Consider the following 18,424-nt stretch of genomic DNA (forward strand, 5'->3'; position numbering starts at 1 on the left):
CATGGGGAATATAGTCAATAATAATGTAATATCTTTCTGTGTTGATGGATAGTAACTAGACTTATTGTGGTGACCATTTTGTAATGTATAGAAATATAGAATCACTATGTCATGCACCAGGGACTAACACAATGTTATAGGTCAATTATACTTCAAGAAACAAACTCCTAGAAAAAGAGATCAGATCTGTGGTTACCAGAGGTCAGGGTAGGGAGGATGGGGAATTGGATGTAGATAGTCAAAAGATACAAACTTTCAGTTACAAGATAGCTAGAATTTAATCTTCTGATGGAGAGATTAATCAGGGCACTGTTGCACTATCTAATCTGGTTTTTGAAATCTGTAATTCATTGTCATGAGGGAATTTATACTAGGCATGCATTGTAAAGATGCTAGTTTTATTCATGCTGAAACCTCAGACTGTATTCTTTTACCTTTGAAGAAAAACTCTTATCTGTATCCATACTTTATGAACAAAAACTGTGACTATGAATTCCATTTGCAATTTTAATTGAGGTCACAGGAAATTGAAACAGTAGAATGTGAAGATTTTCTTCAGAAAAATAGAGTTAAATGGCACCACCAAACGGTGCTACTTAGGCAGGAAATGATGTACTTACCTCAAAAAGAGGGAGGAAAAATCATCAAGAAAGTTCAGCACGAGCTTTGGGCCTCAGTGGGTATCTGGCATTAAAGTGAAATTAAGCCCCAGCAGATAAAGAAGAATAGAGTTTTGCTGTCATAAGGTTGGGCAAGATATTGTCTGATATAAACCTAGGTCTGGAGTCCTATTATTTTTGAATCTTAAAACCTTCTGAATGATAGAAGCTGTAAAGGCTTGGTGTAATGGTCACCTGCAAATAACTGTCCTTGACAAGAGATTATCTGGTCTTTTCCATATGATGTTGGTGATAATAATAACACCTTACAGTATTTTACAATATTCAAACATTGTATCTCTTGGAGATATAGCCCAACCAAACTTGGGGAAAAGGTATTATTTCTACCTGTAATTTCTCAGTGGAGAAAACTAAAGTTCAGCATGAATTGTCTATGGTCATATAGATAATAAGTGTCAGATATAGATCTTGAATGTTGTTCCTTTGATTCTAAGTGCTTTGCCTCTTTATTTCACTAGAGTTATTGCAAAGTGTTATCTGGAAGGATGAACTTTGACATGTTTAGAGAACAGGACGTTTTTTTAAAAAATGAGTTGGGAAGTTGAAACATGCTTTGAAATGGAAGTTGCAGCATTGTGGGGTCAGGTTTTGAAAACAACACTTAAGAGTTGAGTGAGCAGCATTAGTCTGTGTCTTTTCTAGATCTTGGTTTGCCTGTTTATGAAGCGATAATAAATACTTGCTCCACTTACTTCGCAGGGTCATTAGAAGATTCAAGAATAATACCCGCATTTTTATAAGATATACTATCTGTGCCTGCATGCAGATATGTACTGAAAAGTACTCCACGCAGATGCATCTGTTGACTCACCTTTTGTGTGGATCACTAAGTGTTCAGCAAACACTGTTAAGTCATATTACTGAGGAATCAGGTTTAAAACCTGGAAAAAATGCCTACAGGGATACAGGAAAAATGCTTCTTCTCCCTCTCCCATGCCCTCCCCCACTTTCCAAGTCACTCAAAACGTATTTCACTTTAAGTTTTTAGAGATTTATATAAGAATCTCTTTTGGTAATTTTTAGATGATTTTGATAATCGGTCTCGCTGACACGGTTGGTGCCTCACCCAGATTCTCTAGGGTCCCCTTTAACTGCAGCTTCAGGGGCTGCTAAGGGCTCAACTTTCTGAAAACTTCCCTGGACCTCTCCCTTTGGCTTTTGGAGCTGCCTCACTCACTAGGAGGCCAGACAATACCTGACTGTGCTGTGTTGCAAAGGCACTTCCTTCAGGGAGATGGACTCTGTAGTGAAATGCATACTCCAGAGCTCGACGGGGGGATCGGGCTGAGCAGGGTCCCTGAAGCCACACCCTCACTTCCCTTCCCCCCTGTCCTGAGGCAGCCTCATTCCAGCTCTCATAGGCCTCTCCTGAGGTCACGCCCTTGATACATCCATTGTAGCCATAAGAATCTCAATCTCAGGCTCTCCTTCTAGGGACTCGACCTAAGACAGACCCTGAGCCCTGTTATTTAACTCAAAGCCACTTAAGGAGTGACATTTTTGGTGTTTTTCAGTAACTTATTATTATTGATCATAAAACCTAACTTTAGTAGGAAGTAAAAAGGAGAACCGACTGCTCAGATGAAGGTTAAGAGTAAAAATTTGAGAGGAAAGTCTCTTTGGCTACTTCAAAATTCTGCATAGGCTAAAGCAGGATAAAGAGTTCCTAGGCTGTGTTGCTGAGATAAAACGTAATCTTTATTCAAATATTATAGAAACAATGGGTCACTCAGCTTCGCAAATAATCACTTTAGTTTTAAAGCAGAATTTCTATGTTTTGACTTTCGCTTTCCCCTTTAAAGTGATCATTTAAAATGCATTCTCCTGTATCCATTTTTCATTTCTGCCTTTTCTTGTCTTTTTCTTTTTTGTGCTCTAGTGTCTGGTAACTATAGATATGGATGACCTTGTGTTCGGCGTAGAAATAGTTCATTCCTGCACACGTTTCGGCTTTTGGCCTGGGAGCAATGATGGATGTTTGTCCACCACAGGAAACAATATGCATTTTTGGAGGGAGTAGTGTTACATATGATTTTATAATTGTAGTGTTGCTACATATTTAAGAATAACAATAAAACTCTCATTCCTCACTTTGTTTCCAAGACCCCAGGCTACCTGTGGCCATCCTTCTTGTTCTGCCTTTACTCCTAATCTTCAACTTTTCTCCAAGTTGTCCACTGAGCAGCATCTCAAACCTCCTGCTTGGCATCACCGTCTGCACTGCACCTGGTCACCTGTTGCATAATCCTCATGTGTTACTTAGTCACGTTCGGAGGTCTCCCTGGCTCCCTAATAGCTACCAATGACTCAAGTGTATCAGGTAGACTTACTCTTGACACCTCTCCACTCCTTCCTCTTATTTATTTAGTGCAGGTGAGTGGATAGTGGCTAAACTCCCATGAGAGGGCAGAGTGAATCAAAGTTGATGTCTTATTATAGGGGATATAAGCAAGGGTGAAAAATCTTCAACAGAGGATGGATTGGCTGTGTCACAGTGAACAAGATGGTGAGGGAGCCTAGGTTGGCTTCATTATTCCCTTGTTCTATACTTTCCTTGGCATTTTCTACATAATTATTCAATCTGCAACATCATTCTGGAGGTAAATATTATCGTCTCCATTTTAAGATAAGAAAACTGGGTTCAGAAAGGTTCCGTAATTTAAGAGATAGTGTAGTCAACATTTCAAACCCAGATTTGTCCCACTCAAAAACATGATTATCATTATTATATAACTGACTTTCCAAATATTTCTGATCCAAATATTTGAGTTGCTTATTCTCTTGACATAGCAAGAATTAATAGCTGAAAAATACAGGCTTCATACAAAGACTCCTTAGACACTCCAACAACCTCTCATGACTTCTTTTCTTTTTTTCTACACTTCTTTTTTTGGGAGGGGATCTTGATGTAGGGTTGGGAATATAGTATGAATGCTCCTGCTAATAATTTATCCATTTTCCGAAGTCTTTATCATTTTTCTCTCACCTATTCTTCTGTAGACCTATTCACTCCCTCTCCTCCCAGTTTTAATTCATTCTTTCTTCTTTCTTTTTCTTCTAAGTCACAGTACAAGGTTTTGTTTCATCCAAAGGCTTTCATTTTTCATCCAGTAATTTATCATTTATTCCGAGCCTTTTCAATACCTTTCTATTCTTTTATCTCTGAAAAAGTTAGTGTTATGAGGGTAAGTGATAGGGGCTCTATGAAAACAGAGTTGTACTATAATATCCCCACTCACTTGGAATCGTTCTGGCTCATAAAGAAATACTATCTGTTGTGTTCTTCTACCAGTCTGCAGTTTTTTGATAGATGCAACATGTTCCCTCAATCCACCTCATAGGTGAGTGAAAGAGTAGTTTGATCACAGATATTATAACTCCCTGCATAGCCCTTAGATAACAAATGATTAAAAACAAAATGTGGCTGTTTGAAAACAAGCAGAAATATAGAAGTTATTGGATACAGTAATTTGAGAATAAAGAATTAAATTATAATTGCTAAGGTGAGAAAGAAATCAGATATTCCCTGGATACATGGAAAACATCCACTGTGGAGTTTGTCATATAAGTTCTCTTCAGCTAACCTCTCATACAGGAGAAATGATTCAACACTCATAAGTCAAAGAATTTTGTAATCTTAAAAAGTGGCAATTTATTGTTCTATAAGGAATCAGTCCATTCTAATGATCAGACTTGCTTCAAGTAGAATAAAATCACAATGAAGGCAAAAAATAAAGTCATTATGCAATTCAAAATAAGATTTCATCAAGATGAGGCACATACTCTGACTCAGTCTGGAGCAAGATGCTTAAGCATCCTAATTTTATACAGTATCTAAAATAGAGATGCAATAGAGACTCCAACCTTGCTGGCTTGTTTGGGGGACACTGAAATATATATATAAAACATATTGCATAGTGCTAGCGAGACTTTTTTATGTATTAGATAAACTAGTGCAATTATAATCATTATCTGAAAGTTTTATGACTGGAGTAAACACTGGTTTATTTATGATCACCTGACATTTAGATTTGAATAGTTCTGCATATAAAGTATTTATTTATTTGGTTGAAAAGTTTTTTAATATAAAATTTCAAGATTCTTAGTTTCTTTTGTGTGAAAACTAAGGAATATTCTTTGAGGGACTGTTTTACTCTCTAATAGAAAAAGTATATCATTTGCCACCATCAAGATATTAGGGCTGAAATGGGATCTCTATTTCTCTAGCCCGTTTGGAGCAGTTTCACACCATTACCTTGAAGGGCTGTGAGTCTATCACATGGCCATTAGTGCACTTACCAAAGACAAAACAAGGAATTATTTCCACAGTTCATTCAGACAATGGATGAAAACTCACAGGAATTTCCAGATTGAATATCAAGACTCTTCTGGGGAAAGAAAAAAGTTTTAGTTTTGGGTATTTAGAAAACCTAAAGGAGGGAAAAAAATAACTGGGTAACTTACGATACTGTTAGGGTCTCTAGTTCTAGAAAATATGAATAAACTATATGATTTATGATCTGTCAAGATGGAGATGTTACTAAAACATTTAAGAATCTTATACACGTGAAGATCTGTTACAAGTCTCACTTTATACTGTAATATTATTTTATTGTCCTCTACTGTTATAGATCTATAAAACCAAAATTCCAATTTGTAGTAATAGTAGATGTTTACAAATTTATATCAAGAAAGTAAATATCTGTCCATGAAGCACAGAGATATAATTTATCTATCAAAAGCATAATTTATAGACATGTAAATTCTATAATTGAATCCACTAATTTCTGTTTGACCAAATTCAAATGACACTTGCATACACTTTCAACATACCTCAAATGACTGTTGTCCATTTAGTTAATTACTCCTTTTATGAATAAGCATGTGACATTGATATACTCTCTACATTTTTTTTTTTTGAGTTAGCAGTGATCGAGGCATCTCTTTCTTTTCATAGTGCTTCGGTGTTGTGTTCATTTTCTACTTGTGTTTTGTGTATGTTTTCCTTGTTGTAAAGGAAGCTGTAAAATATACATCATGTTACTACATAGCGGATCCTGCATTGTGCGATATTGTAACAGGCCCAAATGTCCAGAGGAATGGTTCCGAGCCAAGAGACAAGGCTCTGACAAATAGTAAATTTCCTAGAGATCTCAGCCCATGTGAGTTTGGTCACTGTGAGTTTTCATGAACAACTTTTTGTGGACTTTCTGATCCTACTCTCTGAAGAAAGTCATCTGAAGGCTGGCATGACTGTGGTAGGAATCAGGAAATAACACCGAGCAAGAGATTGTTCTCGCTTCTAGAGAAACAAGAGTTACAGGAACGAGTCCCTGAGCTCTGGTCCTGTTTGTGTGCAAGCCTCAATCAAAGCACAGTAAAGGGTCAGGGCAACTGGCAATCAGCCCTACCTGCTGATCCTTCCTGTAACAGATGTTGGTGGAGAGGAATGATGAGAGACGACACACAATTAAGTTAGAATGACAATCAAGTGAGAAAGAGGACAGTTCTTTTTGGTCTACTTGTGTAGGTGAAGATTATTTTTCTTTTCTTTATTTTTTCATCTTTTATTTTCTCTTCTCTCTTTAGGAATCCCAATGCTTAATCATTTACCCCCAGCTGTGCAGACTATCTGTACCATTTATTTTTCCTTTCTCTCAATAAAATACCCATCTTCTTACCCCTAGAAACTTTACATCCTCTGCAGAGCTCTAAAATCTTATAATTGGGATTATGTTTTTAGAAAGTCAATATATGTTTGCAAGTCTTGTCACACATTTGCCTCATAGAGATTACTTGTGATGACAGATTGTCAGCGTCTAATGGGCTTAGAGCTACTTTAAGGTTTAAATTTTGAACAGTTCTTAGCATAATGTCTTGTGTTCAGTGTTTCAGCTGGCTGGTGATATGTTAACTGCATGCATTAATTGATATTTTTCTTTCCTTTTTCCAAGAATTATGTAACTCTCACCCAGAAAATAAAACCTTGTAGCTAATATGAATATCTTCATTCATACAACTTGACCAGCTTTATTTTTTTTTCAAAGTAAAAATATTATCTTAAAAGAGGCAAAGATCAAAGTAAAATATTTTCATATCTATTGAAGGATATGAAATAGAACCAACTCTTTATTGTTAGGAAGATACAATTCTTTTTTTTTAAATTTGTGTTAGAGCTGAAATAACTAAAGATTTTGCTTTACAATTTTAAAAATAAATTCAGTGTGAAAAGAATACAATAACTAAACAAATTATAAAAAAGCAAAAACTTATGATTGCCATGAACTACCAATGCCTCCTCCTCTTATAATAGATGCCAGCAACACATGTAAAAATATTTCTTAGGACAAAGTCCTGATATCTTTTTATTACATAATGGCAGGAAGGGTCAAGAAAACACAAATGAACAGAGAATGTTTTCCATGTGTGAACAAAGCTTTGTGCCTCCACTGACTCATCAGAGAGTTGAACAAAATATGTATAAAAAGGTGCCCTATGGGCTACCCTGGTGGCGCAGTGGTTGAGAGTCCGCCTGCCGATGCAGGGGACATGGGTTCGTGCCCCGGTCCGGGAAGATCCCACATGCCGCGGAGCGGCTGCTGGGCCCGTGAGCCATGGCCGCTGAGCCTGCGCATCCGGAGCCTGCGCATCTGGAGCCTGTGCTCCGCAACGGGAGAGGCCACAACAGTGAGAGGCCGTGTACCGCAAAAAAAAAAAAAAAAAAAAAAAAAAAAAAAAAGGTGCCCTTCCCTTCCAGGCAAACGCAGCCCCAGGCCAGGACCCACGCCTTCAAGAGCAGAGTGGGGGTGGACTTCAGTCCACAGTCATTTTCTCAGACTAGTCCTTGTAGCAGGACGCTAGTGCTTTCCAGTCGAAGGCCTCCCTGATGATATTTGTCGATCACCTATGAATGTCTTAGGAGTTAAGGAACATCAGAATTAGTCCCCTTCTACCTGCGTTTTCCAGCTTTATATTCACATGCAGATATTCTAGGTAACATGTGGAATGATATCGATGGTAATCATTTCTTTTTTACACAGCCTAACACTATCCTCACAAGCTTGAGTAATTCAACCTGTCAGGTATTCTTCTAAATTGTTTTCTTTTGTGGACTGGTAGCCCTAATATTTTTGAACAAATTTCATATTTTTCCTAAATGAATTGTGATGCCATTTAGTTCTTCAAAATTTAACTTCACTTGGAGGTTTGGGGGAGAGGCTTTAAGATACTCTCAGAAAGAACCAAAAATTAGGAATCAGCTCTTTAGAAAGTAGCACAAATTGCTAAAACTTATTGGCTTTGATTTTACTCTTTTCTTGCACCCTGGTCTCCTTGTCTGATTTTGATTGTTGCATACTAATCTGTCTCAGGTTCTTAGTTTGGTATTTGCTGCAACTTGTCTCATGATTGCTACAGAATAGCTCCATGCTACTTTGCAATTTATCAAGCTCAGATTAAACAACTGATTTTAATGAAATACTTTTCTGTCCTCCTTGGGATAATGTGTTAACATTTATTCCTGAGACTACCCCATTTCTAACAGCAGAGAAAACATTTTCAAGTAAACCAGATTCCCCATATTTTGCTAGTGTTTGTGACCAGGTAGAATCAACATATGACATCTCTTGATTCTCCTGAGTTAGGAAGCATGTCATTCCACCATAAAATGGAATTTGATCAATTTGAAAGATTGATAAATAAATATCATATTTTGCATAAATATTATGCAAAAGTTCTCTTCTTACTATTACAAAATTCTACAAACTGAATTTACTCAACATGTTCTTATATTTTCAACAAAAAAATTATGACAGATGGGTAAATTGGTATCTTTCATGTTGTTAAAGGAACGAAGATCAGGGTAAGAACTGTGTTGTGTACTTCTGTATTCACCATTGCAAAGTTCAAGCTATAGAGTAGTGCCTAGTAAGTTTCTGTTGAATTGAATTTCTTTTCCATGTTCTAGATGATAGTTTCATATCAGTTTCCCAGGTCTAAAAAGTGACTGCTAGTAATTTTGTTGAAATCCTAAAAAGAGGTGTATATATATATATATATATATATATATATATATATATATATATATATAGTGAACACTGAGGAATATAAAATAGGAATCCTTCCTTAAAATGCCTAGAAGATTCTGAATGGGTTATACTGTGCCTTCAGGCAAGGATAATTTGCTCAAACTCAAAGTTTTGTGTGAATGTGTGTGTGCCTGTCGGTGTGTATAATATTTTGAGACTATATACCATATTTTGATATATGATTAGGAAATGTACCAAAGAAACAGAGACTACTTGCAGGCCGGCATATGCATGTATAGTGTATAGCAATCGTGAAAAAAATCCTTCTCAATCTTAAAGAATATGCAAAAGCCTTATTTAGAGAAACAACTTAGAAGTTAATTAGGAAATAGTGTCAGATCTATAGGACTGGGTCTAGGAATATTTTATATTGCTTTGTTACAGAAAGAACAGAGATGAAGAGTAATTTGTATGATAGGCTTGCGAGGGATCACAGAGACAGGAATGGGCAGCAGTGTAGCACATTGGAACAGTGTACATTTACTTTGGGATGCAGCCTACTGACTAATTAGTCCAGATAGGAAAATCTTAATGCCATGATATTTTTTTTCCTTGAAAACCATAGAAACAAAAACATTTGCCTTAATTATAAAGATCAGTTTAATTTTAGCCGACGCTAGTTTTACATGTTCATTTTCCCTGAATTCATTTCACTGAGATTTTACTTCACGGCCTCATAGAGTTTAGGAGAAGGTTTGAAGACACTAAATCAGCGATCAACAGCCGTCCAGTACTTTGGAATGCAACAGAAAGCAAAGAAAAGCTCAGCACGTTACATTTAAACGTGAGTGAAGTCTAGAGTGTGGCTCACCCTTTTAGTGGTGGCTACATTTTTACATGAAATAGAACGGCGTGACTATTTTGTACACCAGAATGAAAATATTTCATATTGTTATCGCAACAAGGAATAAACAATTGCGTAAGGAAATGGGTGCTCCTGGTTTTCTGAGCTACAGTGCTGACTCAGTCATGCAGAACTAATTTCCTGGCGGTCTCTGAATGCACATAAAGCTGCTCTGTAGCTGCCGCTGACAATGAACTAGTGACTGGAGAAAGGAATCTTAAATACAGTCACATCTCTAGACTGTTAAAATCCTGTTCACAAGGCAGGCTGATCTAATACGCTGCACGACAGGAATAGCATTTTTAAAAAATGGCTAAACAGTATACAATGCTTCTCATCTTTTTTGGGGGGTGTTGCTAGGCAACTGTATCATTTTTACATACATTCCTCAGAGCACCAAAATTCTATTTTGGCTATTTCTTTCCAATGAATAATTAAATGTTGAAAAGTTGGCTCGATACATGATTTTATAGTAAATATTTGTCATGATATCTTAAATGAGGCAATTGTTTAAGTTTAGAATGATCATTTAAAAAGAAAGTCCTACAACAATTTGAGTAGAGAGCCTTATAGGAAGAGTGTTAATATCTGATGCTTAAAAGGAACAGACCACTTTAACCGATTTCTAACCTAATTACAAAGGTTGGCTTGCTAACTAGGGTTTATTGATTGAGATGGATCACCTGATTGGGTTTGTTTAAGGTGCTAATATTAGAACCACACCGATCTCTCACACTTTACTACTTGGCAGGAAATAAAGCTGAAAGTTGCATCATACAGTCACCCTATGTGGGTTTTGCAAGGGACTGATTGTACTGGCGATACTCCTGGGCACATAACAAGACTTTACTGCCCTCTAGTAGTTAGAGGGTTTGCCAAGTTCATTTAAGAAATTGATTGTATTTAGGAATTTAGAACTATCTGAGAGAAAAATAGCATCGGTATCTGAGTAAAGATTAAATGTGTTAGAGTTGGAGATAACTCTAGATAATTTTTTTTCTAATGTCTTCATGTCAGGTAAGCATTAATATAAAATTCAATTAGAATATAGTCGTATTGGCTTCATCCTTTTCATCAAGATTTATTCACCTTTTCACCACGTGTGATACCCTCTAATCAATATCACTTTTTTGAAAAGAGTTAAATATGAAGAAATAGGTTATTTCATGTATTGGAAAATATGGTATAGAATAAAACGAGTTGGGGCTTAAAAATACACAGTTAAGCTGATTAAAGTAGATTTTATTAAGTTCAGAATATGTATTTAACATCTTTATTGAATTGGTCATTAATTTTAAACATGAATAAACAATGCTTTCATTTAATTTAAAAATAATGACAGGCTTCCCTGGTGGCGCAGTGGTTAAGAATCCACCTGCCAATGCAGGGGACATGAGTTAGAGCCCTGGTCTGTGAACACCCCACATGCTGCGGAACAGCTAAGCCCGTGCGCCACAACTACTGAAGCCTGCGCGCCCAGAGCCCGCGCTCCGCAACAGGAGAAGCCACCTCAATGAGAAGCCTGGGCACTGCAACGAAGAGAAGCCCCCGCTTGCCGCAACTAGAGAAAGCCTGCATGCAGCAATGAAGACCCAACACAGCCAAAAATAAATAAGATAAAAAATAAATAAATTTATTTTAAAAATGGGGCTCATTAACTTAATATACTCATGTGAGTATTTTTCAACTCATCAAACCCTAGAAACTTGGAATTAGAAAGAATCTTCTTATTTAGCCCTATAATTCAGGAGGATTTTAAAAATTTAAAGTGTTTGAATTTTTAAACTGTAAAGATTTGTTTTTAGTGTCTAATTCTACAAAGTATAATTTAAGTTTTGGAAATTTGAGACTTTTTATTTGTGTTCCAGTTTATAACCAATTTCTGAAAAAGTTTTGTGGGAAAATTAAAGACATTTTCTATTTGAAATGTTCAAAATATACATATCAACATTTTTCCTTATTTGTTATGTTGTACAGTCCTCCTTGTCTTCATATTTCTACTAGATCTATCATGGAATGATTACTGTGCTTTTAGTTTCCATACACTAATTATATTATTTTTTCTAAGTTTTAATTTATTATTTTTTCTGTTTCCTAATATATTTTCTTGCTATATTATTCAATTAATAGAGGTCAGTCCATGTTATGTGTTCATTATTCATTGAGCTCTCATCAGTATAAATATTTGTTACATACCTGCTTTTTATTTGAATTCTTTTCTTGATGGAATAATCCAATTTTACTTCTTATTCTTTGTAAACTTTGTGCATCATGTTTTCTTTACTAAATTTATTTATTTATTATTTATTTTTGGCTGTGTTGGGTCTTCATTGCTGCACGCGGGCTTTCTCTAGTTGCGGCGAGCGGGGGTTACTCTTCATTGTGGTGTGTGGGCTTCTCGTTGTGGTGGCTTCTCTTGTTGTGGAGCACGGGCTCTAGGCACTCGGGCTTCAGTAGTTGTGGCGTGTGAGCTCAGTAGTTGTGGCTCATGGGCTTAGTTGCTCCACTGCATGTGGGATCTTCCCAGACTAGGGCAGGAAGCTGTGTCCCCTGCACTGGCAGGTGGGTTCTTAACCACTGCGCCATCAGGGGAGTCCCCCTGTGCATCATTTTTGTTTAAACATTTTTGTATCGTGTTGGTCCTCTTGTGAGCGGTGGTAGTGACCGTCTGTCACTGTTTGCTCTTCATCTCTCCCTCTGTGAACCTTCTTCCTCCTCTGCTTGTGGGATATGACGTACTCCACCTTTGCTCTGTGAGTCTCACACACCTGGCCATGGTGGTCGGTTCAGAAAAGGATTTGTAGCCCTGGTTGAGCTGACCAGAAGCTTTTCTTACTCTGTGAATCACTCATGATTTGGAACGTTTAAATCCATAGCTGTGGTTTGTTTACATCGTGGTCACCAGATGGAGAGAGTTTTCCCATGAAGGAAATGAAGGTGAAAGATGGAAACCCATGGAGTCGCAGCTGCTTTTGAACCACTGCATCCTCTCAAATCAGAAACCAGTCATGCCGCTTGTGCTTTGCAATTACATATGCCAAGAAATTGCATACGTCCAGTTAGAGTTCTGTGACTGTAAGCCAAAAGAGTCCTGACTACAATGGAAATACACAATTGTATACTTTTTATCTCAATCTGAGTGTCTGCTTATTATTGGGAAATTAAAATCATTTTATATTTACTTTTTAATCAAATATATTTTGATATCTTATCATAGTTTATTTGTTTTAACTATCTCTCAGTGTATTTACAATGATTTTAGATGACATGCCACAGTGGTTAAGTGCACAGTTTCTGCAAACATCTTGACCAGTGTCAAATTCTGTCTTTGCCACTTCCTGGCTGTGTGAAGATGGACAATCAGCTAATCCACTTCTGCACAGTAAGGGGAATGGTGCTACCTACACCCTAGGGTTCCTGTGAGAATGCAGATTATATGTAATTTTAATAAGGATTGAGAGAATATGTTAAGTGCTTAGAAAATGGTGAGCGAGGACTTCCGGGAAGATGGCGGAAGAGTAAGACGCGGAGATCACCTTCCTCTCCACAGATACACCAGAAATACATCTACGCGTGGAACAACTCCTACGGAGCACCTACTGAACGCTGGCAGAAGACCTCAGACCTCCCAAAAGGCAAGGAACCCCCCACGTACCTGGTTAGGGCAAAAGAAAAAACTAAACAGAGACAAAAGGATAGGGACGGGTCCTACACCAGCGGGAGAGAGCCGTGAAGGAGGAAAAGTGTCCACACACTAGGAAGCCCCTTCGCGGGTGGAGACTTCGGGAGGCAGAGTGGGGGAGCTTGGGAGCCGCGGAGGAGAGCACAGCAACAGGGGTGCGGAGGGCAAAGCGGACAGATTCCAGCGCAGAGGATCGGGCCGACCGGCACTCACCAGCCGAGAGGCTTGTCTGCTCGCCCGCCGGGGCGGGCGGGGCTGGGAGCTGAGGCTCCGGCTTTTGTCGGAGCGCCGGGAGAGGACTGAGGTTGGCGGCGTGAACACAGCCTGCAGGGCGTTGGTGCGCCGCGGCCGGCCGGGAGAGAGTCCGGGGAGGGGTCTGGACCTGCCGAAGAGGCAAGAGACTTTTACGTCCCTCTTTGTTTCCTGGTGCACGAGGAGAGGGGATTAAGAACGCTGCTTGAGAGAGCTCCAGGGACGGGCGCGAGCCGCGGCTAAGAGTGCGGAGCCCAGAGACGGACATGAGACGCTAAGGCCGCTGCTGCCGCCGCCAGGAGGCCTGTGTGCGAACGCAGGTCACTAGCCACACGCCCTTCCGGGGAGCCTGTGCAGCCCGCCACTGCCAGGGTCCCGGGATCCAGGGACGGCTCCCCCGGGAGAGTGCACGGCGCGCCTCAGGCTGCAGCGTCACGCCGCCCTCTGCCACTGCAGGCCCGCCCCGCACTCCGTGCCCCTCCCTACCCCCCGGCCTGGGTGAGCCAGAGCCTCCGAATCAGCGGCTCCTTTAACCCCGTCCTATCTGAGCAAAGAACAGACGCCCTCTGGCAACCTACACGCACAGGCGGGGCCAAATCCAAAGCTGAGCCCCTGGGAACTGTGAGAACAAAGAAGAGAAAGGGAAATCTCTCCCAGCAGCCTCAGAAGCAGCGGATTAAAGCTCCACAATCAACATGATATACCCTGCATCTGTGGAATACCTGAATAGACAACGAATCATCCCAAATTAAGGAGCCCTGTGGATGAAAGGCTCTTGGTGCTGCAGCCAGGAGTCAGTGCTGTGCCTCTGAGGTGGGAGAGCCAACTTCAGGACACTGGTCCACAAGAGGCCTCCCAGCTGCACATAATATCAAACAGCAAAAATCTCCGAGAGATCTCCATCTCAACGCCAGCACCCAGCTTCACTCAACGACCAGCAAGCTACAGTGCTGGACAGCCTATGCCAAACAACTAGCAAGACAGGAACACAACCCCACCCATTAGCAGAGAGGCTGCCCAAAATCATAATAAGTCTACAGACACCCCAAAACACACCACCAGACGTGGACCTGCCCACCAGAAAGACAAGATCCAGCCTCATCCACCAGAACACAGGCACTAGTACCCTCCACCAGGAAGCCTACACAACCCACCGAACCAACCTTAGCGACTGGGGACAGACACAAAAAACAACAGGAACTACGAACCTTCAGATGCAAAAAAGGAGACCCCAAACACAGTAAGATAAGCAAAATGAAAAGACAGAAAAACACACAGCAGATGAAGGAGCAAGATAAAAACCCACCAGACCTAACAAATGAAGAGGAAATAGGCAGTCTACCTGAAAAAGAATTCAGAATAATGATAGTAAGGTTGATCCGAAATCTTGGAGATAGAATGGACAATAGAATGGACAAATTGCAAGAATCAGTTAACAAGGACCTAGAAGAACTAAAGATGAAACAAGCAACGATGAACAACACAATAAATGAAATTAAAAGTACTCTAGATGGGATCAATAGCAGAATAACTGAGGCAGAAGAACGGATAAGTGACCTGGAAGATAAAATAGTGGAAATAACTACTGCAGAGCAGAATAAAGAAAAAAGAATGAAAAGAACTGAGGACAGTCTCAGAGACCTCTGGGACAACATTAAACGCACCAACATTCGAATTATAGGGGTTCCAGAAGAAGAAGAGAAAAAGAAAGGGACTGAGAAAATATTTGAAGAGATTATAGTTGAAAACTTCCCTAATATGGGAAAGGAAATAGTTAATCAAGTCCAGGAAGCACAGAGAGTCCCATACAGGATAAATCCAAGGAGAAATACGCCAAGACACATATTAATCAAACTGTCAAAAATTAAATACAAAGAAAACATATTAAAAGCAGCAAGGGAAAAACAACAAATAACACACAAGGGAATCCCCATAAGGTTAACAGCTGATCTTTCAGCAGAAACTCTGCAAGCCAGAAGGGAGTGGCAGGACATATTGAAAGTGTTGAAGGAGAAAAACCTGCAACCAAGATTACTCTACCCAGCAAGGATCTCATTCAGATTTGATGGAGAAATTAAAACCTTTACAGACAAGCAAAAGCTGAGAGAGTTCAGCACCACCAAACCAGCTCTACAACAACTGCTAAAGGAACTTCTCTAGGCAAGAAACACAAAAGAAGGAAAGGACCTACAATAACGAACCCAAAACAATTAAGAAAATGGGAATAGGAACACACATATCGATAATTACCTTAAACGTAAATGGACTAAATGCTCCCACCAAAAGACACAGATTGGCTGAATGGATACAAAAACAAGACCCATATATTTGCTGTCTACAAGAGACCCACTTCAGACCTAGAGACACATACAGACTGAAAGTAAGGGGATGGAAAAAGGTATTTCATGCAAATGGAAACCAAAAGAAAGCTGGAGTAGCAATTCTCATATCAGACAAAATAGACTTTAAAACAAAGACTATTAGAAGAGACAAAGAAGGACACTACATAATGATCAAGGGATCGATCCAAGAGGAAGATATAACAATTGTAAATATTTATGCACCCAACATAGGTGCACCTCAATACATAAGGCAAATACTGACAACCATAAAAGGGGAAATCGACAGTAACACATTCATAGTAGGGGACTTTAACACCCCACTTTCACCAATGGACAGATCATCCAAAATGAAAATAAATAAGGAAACACAAGCTTTAAATGATACATTAAACGAGATGGAGTTAATTGATATTTATAGGACATTCTATCCAAAAACAACAGAATACACATTTTTCTCAAGTGCTCATGGAACATTCTCCAGGATAGATCATATCTTGGGTCACAAATCAAGCCTTGGTAAATTTAAGAAAATTGAAATTGTATCAAGTATCTTTTCTGACCACAACGCCATGAGACTAGATATCAATTACAGGAAAAGACCTGTAAAAAATGCAAACACATGGAGGCTAAACAATACACTACTTAATAATGAAGTGATCACTGAAGAAATCAAAGAGGAAATCAAAAAATAGCTAGAAACAAATGACAATGGAGACACAACGACCCAAAACCTGTGGGATGCAGCAAAAGCAGTTCTAAGGGGGAAGTTTATAGCAATACAAGCCCACCTTAAGAAGCAGGAAACATCTCAAATAAACAACCTAACCTTGCACCTCAAGCAATTAGAGAAAGAAGAACAAAAAAACCCCAAAGCTAGCAGAAGGAAAGAAATCATAAAAATCAGATCAGAAATAAATGAAAAAGAAATGAAGGAAACAATAGCAAAGATCAATAAAACTAAAAGCTGGTTCTTTGAGAAGATAAACAAAATAGATAAACCACTAGCCAGACTCATCAAGAAAAAAAGGGAGAAGACTCAAATCAATAGAATTAGAAATGAAAAAGGAGAGGTAACAACTGACACTGCAGAAATAAAAGAGATCATGAGAGATTACTACAAGCAACTCTATGCCAATAAAATGGACAATCTGGAAGAAATGGACAAATTCTTAGAAATGCACAACCTGCCAAGACTGAATCAGGAAGAAATAGAAAATATGAACAGACCAATCACAAGCACTGAAATTGAAACTGTGATTAAAAATCTTCCAACAAAGAAAAGCCCAGGACCAGATGGCTTCACAGGTGAATTCTATCAAACATTTAGAGAAGAGCTAACACCTATCCTTCTCAAACTCTTCCAAAATATAGCAGAGGGAGGAACACTCCCAAACTCCTTCTATGAGGCCACCATCACCTTGATACCAAAACCAGACAAGGATGTCACAAAGAAAGAAAACTACAGGCCAATATCACTGATGAACATAGATGCAAAAATCCTCAACAAAATACTAGCAAACAGAATCCAACAGCACATTAAAAGGATCATACACCATGATCAAGTGGGGTTTATTCCAGGAATGCAAGGATTCTTCAATATACGCAAATCTATCAATGTAATAAACCATATTAACAAACTGAAGGAGAAAAACCATATGATCATCTCAATAGATGCAGAGAAAGCTTTTGACAAAATTCAACACCCATTTATGATAAAAACCCTGCAGAAAGTAGGCATAGAGGGAACTTTCCTCAACATAATAAAGGCCATATATGACAAGCCCACAGCAAACATCATCCTCAATGGTGAAAAACTGAAAGCATTTCCACTAAGATCAGGAACAAGACAAGGTTGCCCACTCTCACCATTCTTATTCAACATAGTTTTGGAAGTTTTAGCCACAGCAATCAGAGAAGAAAAGGAAATAAAAGGAATCCAAATCGGAAAAGAAGAAGTAAAGCTGTCACTGTTTGCAGATGACATGATCCTATACATAGAGAACCCTAAAGATGCTACCAGAAAACTACTAGAGCTAATCAATGAATTTGGTAAAGTGGCAGGATACAAAATTAATGCACAGAAATCTCTGGCATTCCTATATACTAATGATGAAAAATCTGAAAGTGAAATCAAGAAAACACTCCCATTTACCATTGCAACAAAAAGAATCAAATATCTAGGAATAAACCTACCTAAGGAGACAAAAGATCTGTATGCAGAAAATTATAAGACACTGATGAAAGAAATTAAAGATGATACAAATAGATGGAGAGATATACCATGTTCTTGGATTGGAAGAATCAACATTGTGAAAATGACTCTACTACCCAAAGCAATCTATAGATTCAATGCAATCCCTATCAAACTACCACTGGCATTTTTCACAGAACTAGAACAAAAAATTTTGCAATTTGTATGGAAACACAAAAGACCCCGAATAGCCAAAGCAATCTTGAGAACGAAAGAAGGAACTGGAGGAATCAGGCTCCCAGACTTCAGACTATACTACAAAGCTACAGTTATCAAGACGGTATGG

The sequence above is a fragment of the Orcinus orca genome, chromosome 12, assembly GCF_937001465.1.
Source record: "Orcinus orca chromosome 12, mOrcOrc1.1, whole genome shotgun sequence".
Classification (NCBI taxonomy): domain Eukaryota; kingdom Metazoa; phylum Chordata; class Mammalia; order Artiodactyla; family Delphinidae; genus Orcinus; species Orcinus orca.